At 43.3% G+C, this 17412-nt stretch overlaps 1 protein-coding gene across 21 annotated transcripts in view; it reads right to left on the minus strand.

Moving 5' to 3' along the window:
- Positions 1–17412, minus strand: part of FGGY (FGGY carbohydrate kinase domain containing) — a 532663-nt gene that overhangs the window by 453523 nt on the left and 61728 nt on the right. The gene's annotated exons all lie outside the window — the stretch shown is intronic.

The following is a 17412-nucleotide window of genomic DNA, read 5'->3' on the forward strand; positions in this document are numbered from 1 at the left end:
GGCCAACCAAGGCAACAATAAGTGGAATATGAAATTCAACAAGTCCAGAGAAAGCTAATTTTTAAGTTGATAATTTTGTATGGCTCGTGAATGATGTTATAAACATACAGGTGAACCTTGGAATAAAAAAGGTTCCCCACCCCTACCACTGGATTGGACTAGGAGTGAACATATGACTTAGCTGAATGAGGACATCAGATTCCTTCGCCCAATAATTCATAAAGAGGATCCAAATGGCACCATTTAACTTTCCTTATGAATGGAACTGAATGTGAGATAAACTTGGAAACCCAGAACTTGCTCTTTTCTGCACTTCTAGAGGAGTAGAACTTCATAAAGCAAAACCAGCCAAGCAACTTTTCATGTCCTGGTTTCAGTTATTTCATCTAGAAGATGCTACAAAAGAGGAATTTATATAAGCTCAAGGGTATCTTTGGGACTTATGGGCAACAATGCAGATGCTTCAAAAGAGACAGACTCCAGTATCAGGGTTACATATAGTAGGCACGCAATAGATGTTTACTGAACTAGTAGATAAGCTGCTTAGTTTCACCTTCCAATCTATCTAATGTAAGAAGTGCTTGACAGTTTAAAAGGGGCTTCCACATGTGTTATCTGCTTGGAGTAGTACAATAGTCCTAAGTGCTAGTACATCTACTGTACAAACATACCACTGGATTTCCCTACACTTACTCTCAAGTTTTGTGAGTTCTTCCTACTTATGGCTTCCTTATTATTACTGTATGAACCTAGACATCTAAACAAAGCAGATAAACAATTACTTCCTCAAGTGTGTAGTCTCATTAAAACAACTTCAAAGGTGTTCAGGTATAAAAGGCAAACTATAAAGCCCAGTCTCCATTATTGTTGTAGCTAAATGCTTAATCATTTGAGTGAGAGATTCTATGTACAAAAGGACTCGGACTAAACTTCTTTCTCATGTCCATAAATTAATTTTAAATAAAGCAAAACTGAAAGTTTATAAATATGACCAATATGACCAAATATGTGAACTAGTAATACAAGGGTATTTCAAAAAGTTCATGGAAAAGAGGATTACAGGATAAATTCTTTTTGGGTGAAAAATATTGAAATCTATGCATTTTTTCCATATTATACATTTCCCACAAACTTTCTAAAGTCTTCTCATATCTCTATATGCCATCTAACAAGTCACAATTATAAAATGGTAACCTTTGAAACTACACGAGTCAAACTACCAGTAAGCTTTTGGATGGTCTTGGCAGTCTGTTTCCATGTGTTCTGTGGTCTCCATGATTGGTGGTTAAAGAGAGGGGGAGAGGCAGACTCCTTCCAAGGGTCCCAGAAACCCAAGTCCAGTCACCAGACATCAACCACCAAACCACTATGGCAACACCCAGTGCTTCAAGCCAAAGCTGAAAAATCCTCCTCTGCTCAGAAACTATCTGCTTCTGTTCCATCTTTCCCAGGGCCATTGAAGACCTGGGAAATGAGTTTTCACCCTGTGGCCACAAAGATAACCAATATGGATAATGGAACCCAAGTAGAATGTCTCAAAGAAAATCTCAGTGTTTTTTGCCAAAAACGATCATATTAAGGGTAGGGAGAGAGAGGTATCCAGGGAATATCATTTCTTCTGATTTCCTCAATCCACCCCAGGATCCTAACCCACCTCCTCACATGATGAAGAACCAGATCTATGTGCAGTTAGAAGTATGAGACGTACTGAAGCCAATGTGATGGCAAAGTGGAAAACTCCCCTTGTGATGCCAATATCCCATATCAGGACACTGGTTCACATCCCAGCTGCTGCACTTTGGATCCAGCTTCCTGCTAATGCACCTGAGAAGACAGCAGACCTGGATGGAGATCCTGGCTCCTGGCTTCAGCCTCCACCAGCTCTGGCCTTTGCCACCATTTGGGAAGTGAACCATCGGGTGGAAGATGAATCCCTCTATCTGTTTATCCTTCTGTCTCTGTCACTCTGCCTTTCAAATAAATTAAAAAAATCTTGAAAAGGAAGTATGAGATATCCTTAAAAACATACACTGTCTCCGAGGAAAATCCAGCAGGATTCCCTGTTTTCTCTACAAAATCCCGGTCTGGAGGTTTATCAGCAGAGAGAAGGGAGAATGGAGATGAGACAGAATTTCTCTGGAAGCTCATCTCTTCCCCGGGGATGCTGACAGACTGCCTGGGAGGATCCCAGGAGGTTCTTCCATAGGGCTCCATGACTCACAAGTACTTTGTCATCAAATGCTGGGATGCTGAAGAGCACATGGGCTCCTGCAGATGGATTTTTTCCAGGTCTGTGAAAAAATTCCTCTGTCCCTCCTTCTACCTGACAGGTACAGTCCTGGCCAAGGGTCTTGATCTTACTGAACTGATTCTATTCTTGTAAGCATGAGGCCTGCCAGGACACAATGCTTGGCCTCGCATCTGCCACCTGTGTCCCATCCTATTTGATTCTCAGGGGGGTTCAGGGCTGTGTGGATGATACATAGTCCTGTCACACTAAGGATGTAGGCACTAATGGCTGGACCTCAAGGGCTTAGCCCAAAGTCACCAGGGCTTCTCGCGCTAGGGAGTATTCTCTTCTTCCACGATGACAGTCACCTCCCTGTGGCATCCAGTCTATCAAAGCTGTGAGTCTGGGCATTTTGGGGGGGCACTACCATTATTCACAAAAGATAAGATAAGGAAAAGCCTTCCCAAATACATTTGTGTACACAATTTCAAACATTTCAGAGATTTCAATTTCTCCTGTGCAACTCACTTTAATTCTACATACCTATCACCACCATCTGTGCACCTGCTCTTAGTGGTTAGAGCACAAGGTAGGCCTTAACCACATGTCAACACAGTTCTATCTCATGATGTGACAGCATAATCCAATTCAAACCAGTAGCTCTCTGTGCTGAAAGAGTTAAATCTTCCTATCCTCTGGTTACCAAGCAACTAACAAAAACTAATCTTTTCAAGAAAAAAAGCAGCAGTGATCTGGGGTGTATGACTTGGCACTAAAGGCTTCTGCATTCCAATCACAAACCTTTGAGCTAAGCAATCCCCCAGCTTGAAAGCAACCAAAGGGAAGAGGTTTTTTTTTCCTTTCCTTATTATTTTTTTAATCATCAGTTACTTCATAAAACCAAGGCATTTCTTGGGAGGAGGCACTGCTCAAAGCTCACACAGCTGCAGGTCTCAGTAGAGGGTACGGGTAGAACAATTATGTCCAAGATTCAAGGCAGATGCCCCGCCAGCCCCAGGACAGAGAAAAACAACTTTCGCCTTTGCCTTGCCACTGCAGTGTTTGAGAAGGCCATGAGGTTTCTGCTGCTTCTAGGAGGCAAGGGAACCTGTGAGGAAAATGAGGCAGCCACTTCGATGACATCGAGGTCTTGGACCACGTGAAAAAAAGTGATGCCCACTTAAGGGAGGAGCATCCTGGTATTATAGCGTTCATTGCAAAGGGATTGCATCTGGGCTGCCTGCCCTGTGCGGTGAACAAAAGGCAGGGAATGGAGCTCATAATTCTCCACTCAATAGTGGTCCTGCCTGAGCATTGCAAGTACTCAGGATCTTGCTTTTCAGCACAACTACCCAGGAAAAAGCATAACTTTATCTTCACTCTGTGTTTAAACCTCCAAATTAAGACACAGGCTGATAGTCTAGAGATGTTTCAGTAAGAATCTCAATCCTCAATGTCCTTCTTCAAAGAAAAATGAAGCTGACATTATGGAGTAGGTCCTAAACCCCAACCAGAAATTTTTCCCAGAATCAATGAAACAATTGTGTATTTCAAACTCCCATCCACTGAGATAAAGACCAAACCCTAAAACTATTTCAAGTCAGACAGGCAGATAAGTTGAGAGGTTAGTGCTGCTAGAGACATCTTTCTAAAAACGTAAAGACTTGCCATTGCATTCCTTTCTTTAAAATAGTCTGCTAGTTTGCCATGGCCTAGAATCACACTTTAACTCCTTAGCCTGGCTCTCAGGACACTTACCCTGACTCCAATGTGACCAGGATCATTACTGGGATTACTTTCTGGGCTCATCTCCTATCACTTCTCCTCTCTCCACTCTGCTGTCACCTCATTACTTTTTCTTCCATAAATGTATTTGGCTATTTTATATTCCCATGCCACTGTTTAGGCTGATGCTACTACTAGCATTAAGTTTCCCATCTTCTCCCCTTATCAAACCCCTACACCCCTGGATTCAAATCCAGCTCACATGTCAACTTTTCTGGGAATCCCTCCATCCCATGCTGTATCCTAATTAAGTGCTTAAATCCACCTTGAACTGACAAATGTCTGGAATGCAGAAGCCAAGCCTAACTAATTTTTAAAAAATGAAAAAATCTTCAGGAGGCGTATGAAGAAATTTAAAGCCAAGACCTTTCAAAAGAAAGCTGTAACACAGAGCTGGAGAAAGATGCACGCACAGGAAAAGGTAATTAATGAGATGATGTACGACAATAATGTAATGAGTCTGATACCAAGGTTTGGTGAGTCAGCCTCATAACTTTATCATAATATTTTGTGTGTGGCCATATATCTGCTGTAATGAGTAAGCTCAGACAGGGGTCAGAGAAGGAAAAGGGCTTTGAGGCTGCTATAGCTACAAGGGCTGCACGTGGGAGAGCTCCGCACTGAAGCCTAGAGGTCAGATGGAGTAAATATCTATGCTACTGCTGAAAAAGACACCCAAGGGGGGTGGAAATCTGAATTGACAAGACATATTGCCCTCCTTGTGGAAGGAGGTACCATCACAGAATTCACTTGCAAAATGAAATAATTTCATTGTATAACTTAAATGATTTAATGTTCAGAAACCCTTCCTCCACCTTCCCTGGAGGCCTAGTGTTGGGCAGAAAGGAAATCACACAAATCTGCACAAGAACTGACTTCCCAGCCATAAAAATGTGATCATTTTCATGAAAACGGATCTATTTCTGCAAAGCTGACTTTCTCTAGAACTGAGATTCCACCACATGTATTAGGAAAACAAGGTTGTGGTATGTGGGGCCAAAGAACCTTGGAGTCTGGCAACCTGAGTTCAATTATAGGGCTCACTACTTCCCAGCTGTGTGGCTTTCAGCAAATTAATTTCTCTAAGCCCCTGCTTCCTCAAATGCTACATTACTAGCATCTACCTTAAGGATGTTGTGAGAACTGAAGTAATGTAGAGGGCCTAAGTCAACAAAAATGACTCTAATTACTGTTACAAACCTTCCAATTTTTCAAAGCTCTCTGAAATGCATGATCCCATCTGATTTGTATACTTCTTTAAGACAAGAAAATAAGAAATTACAATTCTTACCTTAAAGATTAAGAAACTGAAGCCCATATAGGGCATCATGATTGTCCCAAGGCCACATGAAGGTAAAACAGAAAGCCAGACTGAATTTTGGATCTTTAATGGTCAATTCGATGCTAGCCCAAGTGTCTGGCTGTTGAACCCATAATAAGACACAGAAGTGCCAGGAAGAGAAGAGCAAAGTCTTAAACACCTACATCACACAATTCCTGTGGGTGGTACTGACTATGAGAGGAAAGGACAGACTCCTAATATGAAAAGAAAGCTTTGGAAGGGTGAGAGGGTCTTGGATTAGAAATGAAAGAAAGTTGAAGACTGGGACAGGTAGAAAAGTGAGGTCTTCCTTAATATCTCACTTTTCTGGATCCCTTCATGTCCTTCTCATCATTGTTCTTCTGTCTAGTTCATGAGCTCTGTTTCTCTAGCTTATCTTTAAATATGGATGCTCCCTAGGATTCTTGCCTCATCCAAGCACTCTTCTCACTGCTCATATGCTGCCTCAGAAATCTTAGTTACTCCCGTGTTCCAACCAACTATGAGTTGAATAATGCCAAATTGGAGATTTCAATTCAAACTCTTCTCTGATACATGGTCGCCTGGATGTCTCATTGCCCCTCTTAGAGTCTATAATTCTTTTCCCAAAAAATGTGCTGCTCCTACATGATTTTCTGTTTCAGGTAGTTCAGTTACTGAAGAAGCCATACTCTACTTCTTCTCTAATTCCTTACATCTAATCCTCCTTCTAATTTAAACTCTCAGTTAATTTATGAAGAGAGCTCCACCACGTCAACCTCTGTGAGTCAGGAATTCTCCAGCAAAACATAACCATGAGGGAGTGTGTATACATATATGTACTCGCCTAGAGCTCAATTCTGGCGTTACCCACTCCACAAAATCACCCGTGAGCCCCTCAGTTCCGTGAGCTACTCCAGCGGCCCATCACATTCTGACTATCCCTATCAACTGTACTTGCCATCATCTGTGCCATGTTTACCTCACTCACTAGACTGAAAGCTCCTTAAAGGCAGGGACTGTGCTTTGTTTAGTTTCATTTTTAACCTACTTCTAGGATCTAGAGTTGAATCTGATATATAGATGATGAATAATGTTAACTGAATGAATAAATGAATGAATGAGCAGAGATGTACAGGCTAAATAAGAGTTTATGGAAATGGAAATAAGGAATGAATGGATAAATGAATGAGGTTGTGAATAAGAACTGTCCCCATTTCTCTTTTTTCATTCAAGTTAATGGCTTTTTTCAGTCTGTTTCAAGAGCACAGACACATTCCAGCCAAGCCAGACTGCCAGGAAGATAAATTTCTCTTCTCAGGGTGAGTAGGTCCCTTGGAGAAGTTTCATTTTAATTGGAAAATGGATCCATTCACTTCCTGGCTTGGACTCCTGGGTCACTGAATGGCGGCCAAGCACCAATGAAGAGGGGGCTGCAGTGGGAAAAGTGCTCCATCAAATGTCAAGTGTTCTGGGACATCTGAGGACACCCTGGTATGAGTTCCAAGCTGCTTCACATGGTTGCCCCTTCTTCTTTCTTTCCCCAGATGCCCTTCAACCTAAGCTTTACTTAGCCCCCGACTCACAAAAAGCATGGGTGTGCTTCACTCTTCTAACTGGCATTTTTGTGGGGATTCTCTGGTCATGTTGCATTCTTATTTGTTCTTTCATATCCCTGGTGCATGGTTACACCACTGTTACCTCCAAGGACCCCAACTAGATGTTCTTGCTCAACTCTAGTGCCAGAATAAGATTAGAACTTCACCTGCTCTTCCTTATGATGGATCCATAACAGTCTACCTCATAGAAAATATGACTTCTAGGAACATTTCTTGCCCTTTTTATCAAAATCCTTGTACAGAGGATAGAACTCTATAAGGTTTTAGTGACCAGCCCCAGCCTTCACCTTTTTCATCACCTTTCAACACCCTGACCTATCAGCACCCCTTCTGAACTTGAGTCTCCAAATAGGCTAACCCAGTGGCAGTTCTAAGTGTGCAACATGCTACTGTACACAGACGTGCCATTGTACAGTCTGTTGTCTCTTCTCCAGAGCCAGACTGCATGGGCACCTACTCAAGCTCTAATACTTGATAGCCATGTGGCCTTGAGCAAGCTACTTAACTATTCCTTATTTTAACTTCCTCTTCCTATAATAATTACTGACGCAATAACAACAATACCTTTATCAGGGTTGTTGAGAGATCAAGTGAGCAAATACATGTTAAGCTATTTAGAACAGCTCTGGAATACAGTAGGCACTTCTTAAGTGACTACTCTTATTATTATTCAGAATGTAAGTTCCACCTCATCCTTCCATCCTTGGAGTCTGATTTATCTCATTTCAGAAACTGATTGTCCCACTTACTGTATAAGTCCAACCAATGGGGTCTTAATTTGTTCATTTGAAGCAATGTTTAACCCACAGTATTGTTACTTGTATTCAATTCAAGGAGGGTATCTATATTAATACACCTACCCTGGCATACCCACAGTAAATGTTTCCTCCATAATCCTTGCTCTTCTCATTTTATATATGGGCCTGTCTGTCTCCCCTACTAGATTCTTGGCTCTTTTGTAAGGAGAAACTATAATTTGTTCACCTGTATCCCTAGAATTAATATGAAATAAGCCAATATGTATTGGTTATGCAACAATTTGTCTGCTAATCCTTGTCTTTGGCTAGATATATTCTAGGTTTGCTGAGGGGCCATGAAAGGCAAGAATACTCTGGTGTCAGGTTACTGACCAACTAGGTGGGGCAAAGAATCTGTGCAAGGGAAACACTGAGGAGGAAGTCCAAGAAGTACACAGCAATTCAAGTTCCTACATTAATGGGTGAGAAACTAAGGATTCTGTTTAGACATTCCTCAGGCAGGAGGTATAGGAAAAAGGTTACTTAGGAGATAGTGTCTCATCTGTGTGTGGGGGGAAGACAAAGACTAAGGGAGGTGTGAGAGAGGGTAGTACCAGGGCAACTGTCAGAGCAAAAGTGCAAGAAGCATCCTCGACATGCATGGCCATGGAGAAGGAACCATGAGCAGGGCAGTCAGAAGCTGAGGGGCATCAGGACACGCACGTGGGTTTGTATCAGACATTCACGCTGTAAGAGAATGGGGCCATCACCAGTTCCTGTGTAGACAGTGATTTGTGAATCAGTTTAGGGAAGTTAAAGCAGCAGCAGCATGGTGGGGGCTCTGGAAGGAGAAGGGCTGGGAGTCAGGAGGACCAGTTTACAGATACATTTCTCACTCAGCGGGAGGAGCGAGAGCAGAGGGAAAGAAAAGAAGAAAGGAATTATGGAAGCAGAAGAAAAGATGAACGGGTGGGAAAAGAAAACCAAAAAGGAGAAATGAGACAAAGACAAAAGCAATAGATGGACAGAGAGACAAAAGGAGGATGGGGTGCAGAGGAAGAACAGATTAAATGTGAAGCGGGAATAAAATGACAAGACAAAAAAATAGAAGTGAGAGAGATTAAAAAAAATGAAGATTTCAAAAAAATGAAAAGAGATGTGGAAAACAACAGCAGGACCACGACAAGGTCCCTGTCCAGACAAAACATGGAGAGGGGAGGGAAGAAAAGAGTCTTGCTGCCGGTCTGCACGCCCCTTTCCCCGGGATGAATGAAGTCATGGCTGATGTCACCATCACTGAGTCATACGCCCACCAGAAGGAGAGGTGCAGAGGGCCCTGTCTGCAATTCAGCCCCACCCGCCTGAGCAAGGGGGTTAACTCACAGCTGTATTGTCGGGGGGCACTGTCTGGTCTGGTCCTGAGATGGGAAGAGTGTGCTGTCTGCCCGAGGAGGACATGGCAGCCACGTGACCCTCAGAGCCTGTCTTGCAAGGAGTTCTCAGATTCAGGTCCTTGAGATGGGAGGGTCAGAAGAAAGAAAACAGCTTCGAGCTCTTCTCTGATTCTGCTTAGGGTAGACTGGAGCCATCCCACAATGTCCCGTAAGGAACAGGACGGCTTATGTAAGAGGGACTCACAGGAAGCTTTTGGTTGACTTGCTGAGCTGCTTTCTCACATGCTAAGCTCTCACTGCGCTGCGTACAGCCCCATGAAGGCCTTGCTTCCTCATACTGCCCTGGAATGCATACTCTCCCATCCCAAGTGCTTCCTGCCCAACTCCAATTCAACCAGTAGCTATCCAACTACCTTTAACCCCCAACTGACCCCTCTACCTTAAATGGGTGTATATTTCCATAGTAACCCAAATTTCCATTCCACTTACACTCCACTGTGACTTTCTTGCTCATCTCCCTTCTAGAATCTGAGCAGCTTAAAGTCAACAATTGTTTCACTTACTGCTACATTCCCAATATTCAAGAGAATACCTGGAATAAAACAAACTTTCAGTAAATATCTGCAGAAGGGATGAAGGACCTTGAACAACTCTGACAGGGCTGATTCCTAAAACACCTCCCTTCTGAGACTGTTGATGAAGATAACACCCAGGGCCAGTGCCCTGGCTTACTTGGCTAATCCTCCACCTGCGACACCAGCATCCCATATGGACGCCAGGTTCTAGTTCCAGTTGCTCCTCTTCCAGTCCAGCTCTCTGCTGTGGTCCGGGAGGGCAGTGGAGGATGGCCCAGGTGTTTGGGCCCCTGCACCCTCATGGGAGACCAGGAGGAAGCACCTGGCTTCTGGCTTTGGATTGGCGCAGCACTGGCCGAGCGGCCATTTCGGGGGTGAACCAACAGAAGGAAGACCTTTCTCTCTGTCCCTCTCCCTCTGTCTATATCTCTACCTGTCAATTAAATTTAAAAAATAAATAAATAAAAATATATAAAAAAAGAAAATAACACCCTAGGAGGCACTCATGATCATGCAAGCATTTGCTTGGGTCACCTCAGGATGGATTTGCTCTCTCCTAAACTCCTGCCATCTTGCAATACAAAGACAGACTGGAGGCAGACGTGAGGCAGACATAAGGTAGAATCTCAGCTCTACCGCTCATTAGCTGCCTAAGGCGGGCCTATCTCAGACTGCTATTACTTGATCAAACAGAAAACATGACCTCTTCTCTCCTGCAGTATTCAAAAGGATTCATCACAATGGTGGACGTGTGGCACACAAGTTAAGTCACCACCTGGGATGCCCACATCCCATACTGGGCATGCCTGGTTTAAGTTCCAGCTCCTCCCACTTTCCATCCAGCTTCCTGATAATACTCCTGCACCCTGAGAGGCAGCAGGTGATTGTTCAAGTACTTGGGTCCCTGCCAGCCACGTAGGGGACTCAGAATAAGTTCTGGGCTCCAATTTTGACCTGACCCAGCCCTGGCTATGGTGGGTACTTGGTGAATGAATCAGCAAATGGAAGATCTTTTCTCTCTCTCTCTCTCTCTCTCTCTCTCTCTCTCTGTGTGTGTGTGTGTGTATGTTTGAAATAATATGAAGATAATTTTAATAATTTAAGAACAGTTTTTTTGCTTAAAAATGCTTATGGCTTGAACAATCTGAATTTTGCTTCCTTTCACTCCTGGATTTCTTATCTGCATCTACAGATAAGTATATGAAAAATAGACCTCTTCTTTCCAAAAATCCACTTACCACCATCAACATCACCATCATCCTCTGGACACATGAGTCCCCCAGCACTCTACAATGCACCAAATACCTTCTGACGTATCATCCCCATTTTATAGACAAGAAACTGGGACCACAACAGGCGAAGTGAGCGATCCAGATCATGCACAGTAGGAGAATCTGGAGGGCTGGCCTGGAGGGAAACCCGGCCATGTGAACTCCTAAGGCCAGTGCTCCTTCACCACTGTCCAGCTGCTGCTTCCCAGGACATGGGAGGTGCTCGATAAATACTTGCACAGTGATTCACTCCCTTTCACAGGTCCTGGGCTTGTCTCTGACCCCACTCAGAGCCAGACCACACAGCCGCGTGCCAAGACAACTGCATAGGCTTCTCTCTGGGCCCAGCTTCTCCTTTCCTCTCTGAAGTTCACTGAATGCCAGATCTGATGGAGGGCTTCAGGGGTCATAAGCACCAGCTGTTCTCAAGTGCCAGACCGTGGACTTGAGACCTAGTCCATGATGAATAATTTTCACTAATCAGTGGTGAGGTAATAATAAAGTTATGATACAAAAATAAATTTCTTTTCATTTATAAAATTAGGAATAATTAATTGGTGAAGAGAGTGATTGCTCTTATTTTCTAATTGCTTGCTTGTGTTGCTTGGGTAAGCTCCAATAACCGATAGAAGTGGCTCTCCGGGAGAAAGGGTCCACCGATGCCACAGTTCAGACCTTCTGCAAAGCCAGGATAAGAAATAGAGGCTTGGGGGACAGAGCCACTTACCGAGCAGCTGACCTCTATGAACACTCCCTCTTTTTGCATTTCGGAGTCAGAAGGCACTGAGCATTGAGATTACAAAGCCAAAAAGCCAACTGTAGTAGCTTTGTGAGAGGGTAGGGGATGAGTACTGACGGGGCCACCGAGTTGAGACCAGACTTTCTTTCAACATTAAGATCATTCACAAGTTTTACTTCAGCCAGAGCCTCTGCAGGCAGGGAGGATCAGAGAGATCCTGGCCTGTACAGAACTCCCTGAATCACTTCATCATTCAGCCAGAAGAGGTACCACGGCTTGCTGCACTCAGTCACGTCCTGAGTGAGGTCTTAGCTGCACAAATATTTCCAGGGTCCTCACACTAGTAGAGTTCAGTCATGATTCACTCTTTCCTCTAGGCGTATTTAAGAGGAATGCCAAGGTAACTACAAGATGTGGGTTACCAACCAGAGGTTATGGGTTAGAACTTGTATAATACTGGAAACAGATCTCACCCACTTTCAGGTATGACTCTTTAAATGTGAGTCTAACATTGAACACCTAAACGGTGGATACTTTGATCAATTTTTATTCTAGGGTTCATATGTACCTTAAAACTTTAGGGCTGTGGCTGGCATTGTAGTGCATTGGGTTAAGCAGCTGCCTGTGACTCTGGAATCCCATGTCCTAGCTGCTTTTCTTCTGATCCAGCTTTCACTCCCTTCTCCCCATGTTTATGCACCTGGGAAAACAGCAGATGATAACTCAAGTGCTTGGGCCCTGCCACCCTCTTGGGAGAACTGGAAGGAGTTCCTGGCTCTACCTGGCCATTGTGGCCATTTTGGCAGTAAACCACCTGATGGAAGCTCTCTCTCTCTCTCTGTAGCTCTGACTTTCAAATAAATAATTTTTAAAAAACTTTAAAAAAAGAAATTAGAGGGGCCAGTGCTGTGGCTTGGTAGGTTAAAGCCTCAGCTTGCAGCACCAGCATCCAGCATGGGCACTGGTTCAAGTCCCAGCTCCTCCACTTCCAATTCAGCTCCCTGCTAATATGCCTGAGAAAGCAGCATAGGATGGCTCAAGTCCTTGGGCCCCTGTTCCCACGTGGGAGACCCAGAACAAACTCCTGTCTCTTGGCTTCAGATCAGCCCGCTCTGATCCATTGTGGCCACTGGGGGAGAGAACCAGCAAAAGGAAGATCTCTCTCTCTCTCTGTCTCGACCTCTCTCTGTAACTCTTTCAAATAAACAAAATAAATCTTAAAAAAAAAAAAAAAAAAGAAATTAGAGCAGACAAATATATTATCAGAAATTTAAAATTTAAACAAAACTGGCTATCTGCCTGGGTATCTCATCTGCAGAGGAGGCAGAGATATCCTGCCTGAAAAAGGCCAGAACCTAACAAGTTAAATGTTCCATTCCTTTTTAAATCCATTTCTTAGTGACAGAAAACCCAAATTTACATTCTAGTATTGCCAGATGTTAATAGTCAGTGAGTGAATTCTTCATATGAGGACAGCAACAACACTGTCCTCATAATAATTAAATGAGCTAGTGGACTGAAAAGCATGTAATAGATATTTAATAAAGTCTAGTACAGGTGTTAAACATGTCTGTCCATGGTTATCAAATAGGGTCAATTTCTTAACTAGAATTCATTAAGTATCTCAGAAAGGTAAAAGGCGTTTAATATTTCAAACTGCTTTCACAAACGTAGTGAAGTCTTGACTTATTCCCAAAACAACATGGATTGATAGATGGGTAGAGGTACAGAGAGATGTACATGAAAGTGAAAAACCAAAGTAATTAAACATTCAGGAAAGGGTCTAGATGATTGTCAGGACTCACTGCAAAATTCTTTCAACTATTCTGTGCGTTTGAAATTTGTGACAATAAACCACTTGGGGAGAAATGGCTTTCACAGTGTCCTGCTCTTGGTCCAGCACAGGATAGCTCCTAGCAACAAAGGGCAAATGTGGCTTCTTCCTTCCCTCTCCATAATCAGGCTCAGTGCTTTCTGTGCAGTAGTTACCGGGAAAAAACTTGTTTCACTGAGTAAATGAAATATCCCTACAATAGCCAACCAGTTCTTCTCATTTTATTTTTTTTTTAAGATTTATTTACTTATTTGAAAGGCATAGTTACAGACAGAGGGAGGTCTTCTATCTGCTGGTTCACTCCCCAAACGTCCACAACAGCTAGGGCTGGGCCAAGCCGAAGCCAGGAGCCAGAAGCTTGTTCTTGGTCTCTTGTGTGGGTGCAGGGCCCTAAGCACTTGGGCCATCTTCCACTGTTTTCCCAGGTGAATTGGCAGGGAGCTGTATTGGAAGTGGAGCAGCGGGATCTTGAACCATCACCTATATGGGATACCAGCACTGCAGGTGGCAGCTTAACCCCCATGCCACAGTGCTGGCCCAGTTCTTCTCATTTTAAAGAGGGAAAAACAGGGGCCAGCGCTGTGGCATAGTGGGTAAAGCCGCCGCCTGCAGTGCCAGCATCCCATATGGGTGCCAGTTTGAGTCCTAGATGTTCCACTTCCGACCTAGCTCTGCTATGGCCTGAGAAAGCAGTAGAAGATGACCCAAGTCCTTGGTCCCCTGCACCTGCGTGGGAGACCCAGAAGAAGCTCTTGGCTCCTGGCTTCAACCTGCTTTTCAAATAAATAAATAAATCTTAAAAAAAGAGGAAAAATAAAAAGTAAAACCAGCACAGATTATCAGAGAAATAAGATTCATTTACCCCTCCAGCAGAACCCCCAGTTTTGCATCCTTTGGGGGACTTCTGGTCTGCTGCCTCTGTTGCTTCCATCAGTACCTGAGCCTACAAACTTCCAAACTGACAGTTCACAGACAACCAAGTTACTGTATCACAACACACATTAACTGCACTGGTATTTCTAGCATGTTTTCTAAAGGTAGTATCTTCTTCCACTAGGTTTGACCTCTTAGCCACTGTGAGAAAAGAATTTTGTTCAATTTTTGATTTACAACTGATCATACCACATGAGCATATAGCTGGCCTAACTTAGCAATATTTTTCTCACTGTCTTGGTTATACTAAAAGCTTCCAGAATTAGTTGACATCTCTGGCAGTCAGTAAAATGGGAAGCAAGCAAGTTGGGCATGTGGCCTTTAGTGCCACAGTCAAATAGCAGGAAACATAAATTCATTCAGCAAATATGTACTGAGTCTGCTTTCACTGCAAAATACTGTGTTTTGAGAGTATCAGTTGTTAAATCAACAACAGGAGTCACTGTGCACTTACTCCCCATTTAGGATCTCTGTCCTTAATGTGTTGTACTATGTGAATTAACGGTAAAACTAGTATTCAAACAGTAATCATTATGTGTCTGTGTGGATGCAATCTGTTGAAATCTTTACTTTGTATATACTAAGTTGATCTTCTGTATATAAATATAATTAAAAATGAATCTTAATGAAGAATGGGATGGGAGAGGGAATAGGAGATGGGATGGTTTATGGGTGGGAGGGTGGTCACGGGGGAAAAACACTGTAATCTAAAAGTTGTACTTTTGAAATTTATATTTATTAAAAAAAGTTTAAAAAAATGAAAATCTGATAAAAAATAAAGCACCTAGGAAAAAAAAGAGTGTCAATTGTTAAATCAATAACAGGAGTCACCATGCACTTGCTCCTCATGTAGGACCTCTGTCCTTTAATGAGTTGTACTGTGAGAATTAGCAGTAAAACTTGTCTTCAAACAGTACTTTATACCTTGTGTGTCTGTGTTTAAATCTTTACTTAATACAGAGTTGATCTTCTGTACTTAATTAAAAATGAATCTTAATGAAGAATGGGATGGGAGAGGGAGTAGGAGGTGGGACGAGAGTGGGGATGGGAGGGTGGGTAGGGGGGAAGAACAACTATATTTCAAAAACTGTACTTATGAAATTTATATTTATTAGATAAAAGCTTTCTAAAAAAGACTATTTGCTTTGGGGTATACAAAACCAAGGTGCAAATAGATAAATGATTTAGTACCAAAACAACCTTCATTAGGTAAGTCCCAATCCTTGGGCCAGCTTTGTGGGCATAGCAAATTAAGCTGCCACCTACACTGCTGGCATCCTGTATGGATACTAGTTCATAACCTGACTTCTCCACCTCTAATCCAGCTCCCTGGTTTTTTTTTTTTTTTTTTTTTTGACAGGCAGAGTGGACAGTGAGAGAGAGAGACAGAGAGAGAAAGGTCTTCCTTTGCCGTTGGTTCACCCTCCAATGGCCGCCGCTGCAGCCGGCGCACCGCGCTGATCCGATGGCAGGAGCCAGGAGCCAGGTGCTTTTTCCTGGTCTCCCATGGGGTGCAGGGCCCAAGCACCTGGGCCATCCTCCACTGCACTCCCTGGCCATAGCAGAGAGCTGGCCTGGAAGAGGGGCAACCGGGACAGAATCCGGCGCCCCGACCGGGACTATAACCCAGTGTGCCGGTGCCGCAAGGTGGAGGATTAGCCTATTGAGCCACGGTGCCGGCCTAACCTCTAATCCAGCTCCCTGTTAATGACCTGGGAAAGTATCAGAGGATGGCCCAAGTGCTTGGGCTTCTGCACCCATGTGAGAACCTGAAAGAAGTTCCTGGTTCCTGGCTCCTGGCTTCAGCCTGGCCCACCCCTAGCCATCGTGGCCATTTTGGGAATGAACAAGCAGACGGAAGATCTCTCTCTCTCTACCTCTCTTTGTAATTCTGTCTTTCAAATAAATAAATAAATCTTCTTTTAAAAAAAGACCCAATGCTCATATCTGTAGACAAATCATCTCTTCAAGCCTTTTTACATTCATCCACAATAAGTAAGAAAGAACTACTTACAAGAACATGTCATACACTCAGGCAAAAAAAAAAAAACCTAAATGAAAGATCTCCGTGAGCGAGATCCCAGTGGAAAGAACAGGTCTTCAAAGAAGAAGGTACCTTTCTCTGAAGGGAGGAGAGAACTTCCACTTTGACTATGACCTTGTCTAAATAAGATAAGAGTCAGAGAACTCAAAAGGCTTCCATAGCCTTGGAAACTCATGACTGGAGCATAGGGAGATTACTGATGCCATAAACAGGAGTGTCAATTTGTAAAGTCAACAACAGGAGTCACTGTGCACTTACTCCTCATGTAGGATCTCTGCCCTTAATGTGCTGTACATTGTGATTTAATGATATAACGAGTACTCAAACAGTATTTTTCACTTTGTGTTTCTATGTGGGTGCAAACTGTTTAAATCTTTACTTAATGTATGCTAAACTGATCTTCTGTATATAAAGAATAAAGAGAATTGAAAATGAATCTTGATATGAACGGAAGGGGAGAGAGAGCGGAAAAGGGGAGGGTTGCGGGTGGGAGGGAAGTCATTGGGGGTGGGGGGAGCCATTGTAATCCATAAGCTGTACTTTGGAAATTTATATTCATTAAATAAAAGTTAAAAAAAAGAACATGTCATAGATCAAGTGAAGAAAATTATACATATGAAAGCCTACCATAAGCCATAACATAAAATACAAACAAAAAGTATTATGTGGACCGGCGCTGTGGCATAGCAGGTTAAAGCCCTGACCTGAAGTGCCAGCGTCCCATATGGGTGCTGGTTCTATTTCTGGCTGCTCCTCTTCAGATCCAGCTGTCTGCTATGGCCTGGGAAAGCAGTGGAAGATGGTCCAAGTCCTTGATCTCCTGTACCCACGTGGGAGACCTGAAAGAAGCTCCTGGCTCCTGGCGTCGGATCAGCGCAGCTCCAACTGTTGAGGCCATCTGGGGAGTGAACCAATGGAGGAAAGGCCTCTCTCTCTGTCTCTACCTCTCTC

This window comes from Oryctolagus cuniculus, chromosome 7, assembly GCF_964237555.1.
Source record: "Oryctolagus cuniculus chromosome 7, mOryCun1.1, whole genome shotgun sequence".
Lineage (NCBI taxonomy): Eukaryota > Metazoa > Chordata > Mammalia > Lagomorpha > Leporidae > Oryctolagus > Oryctolagus cuniculus.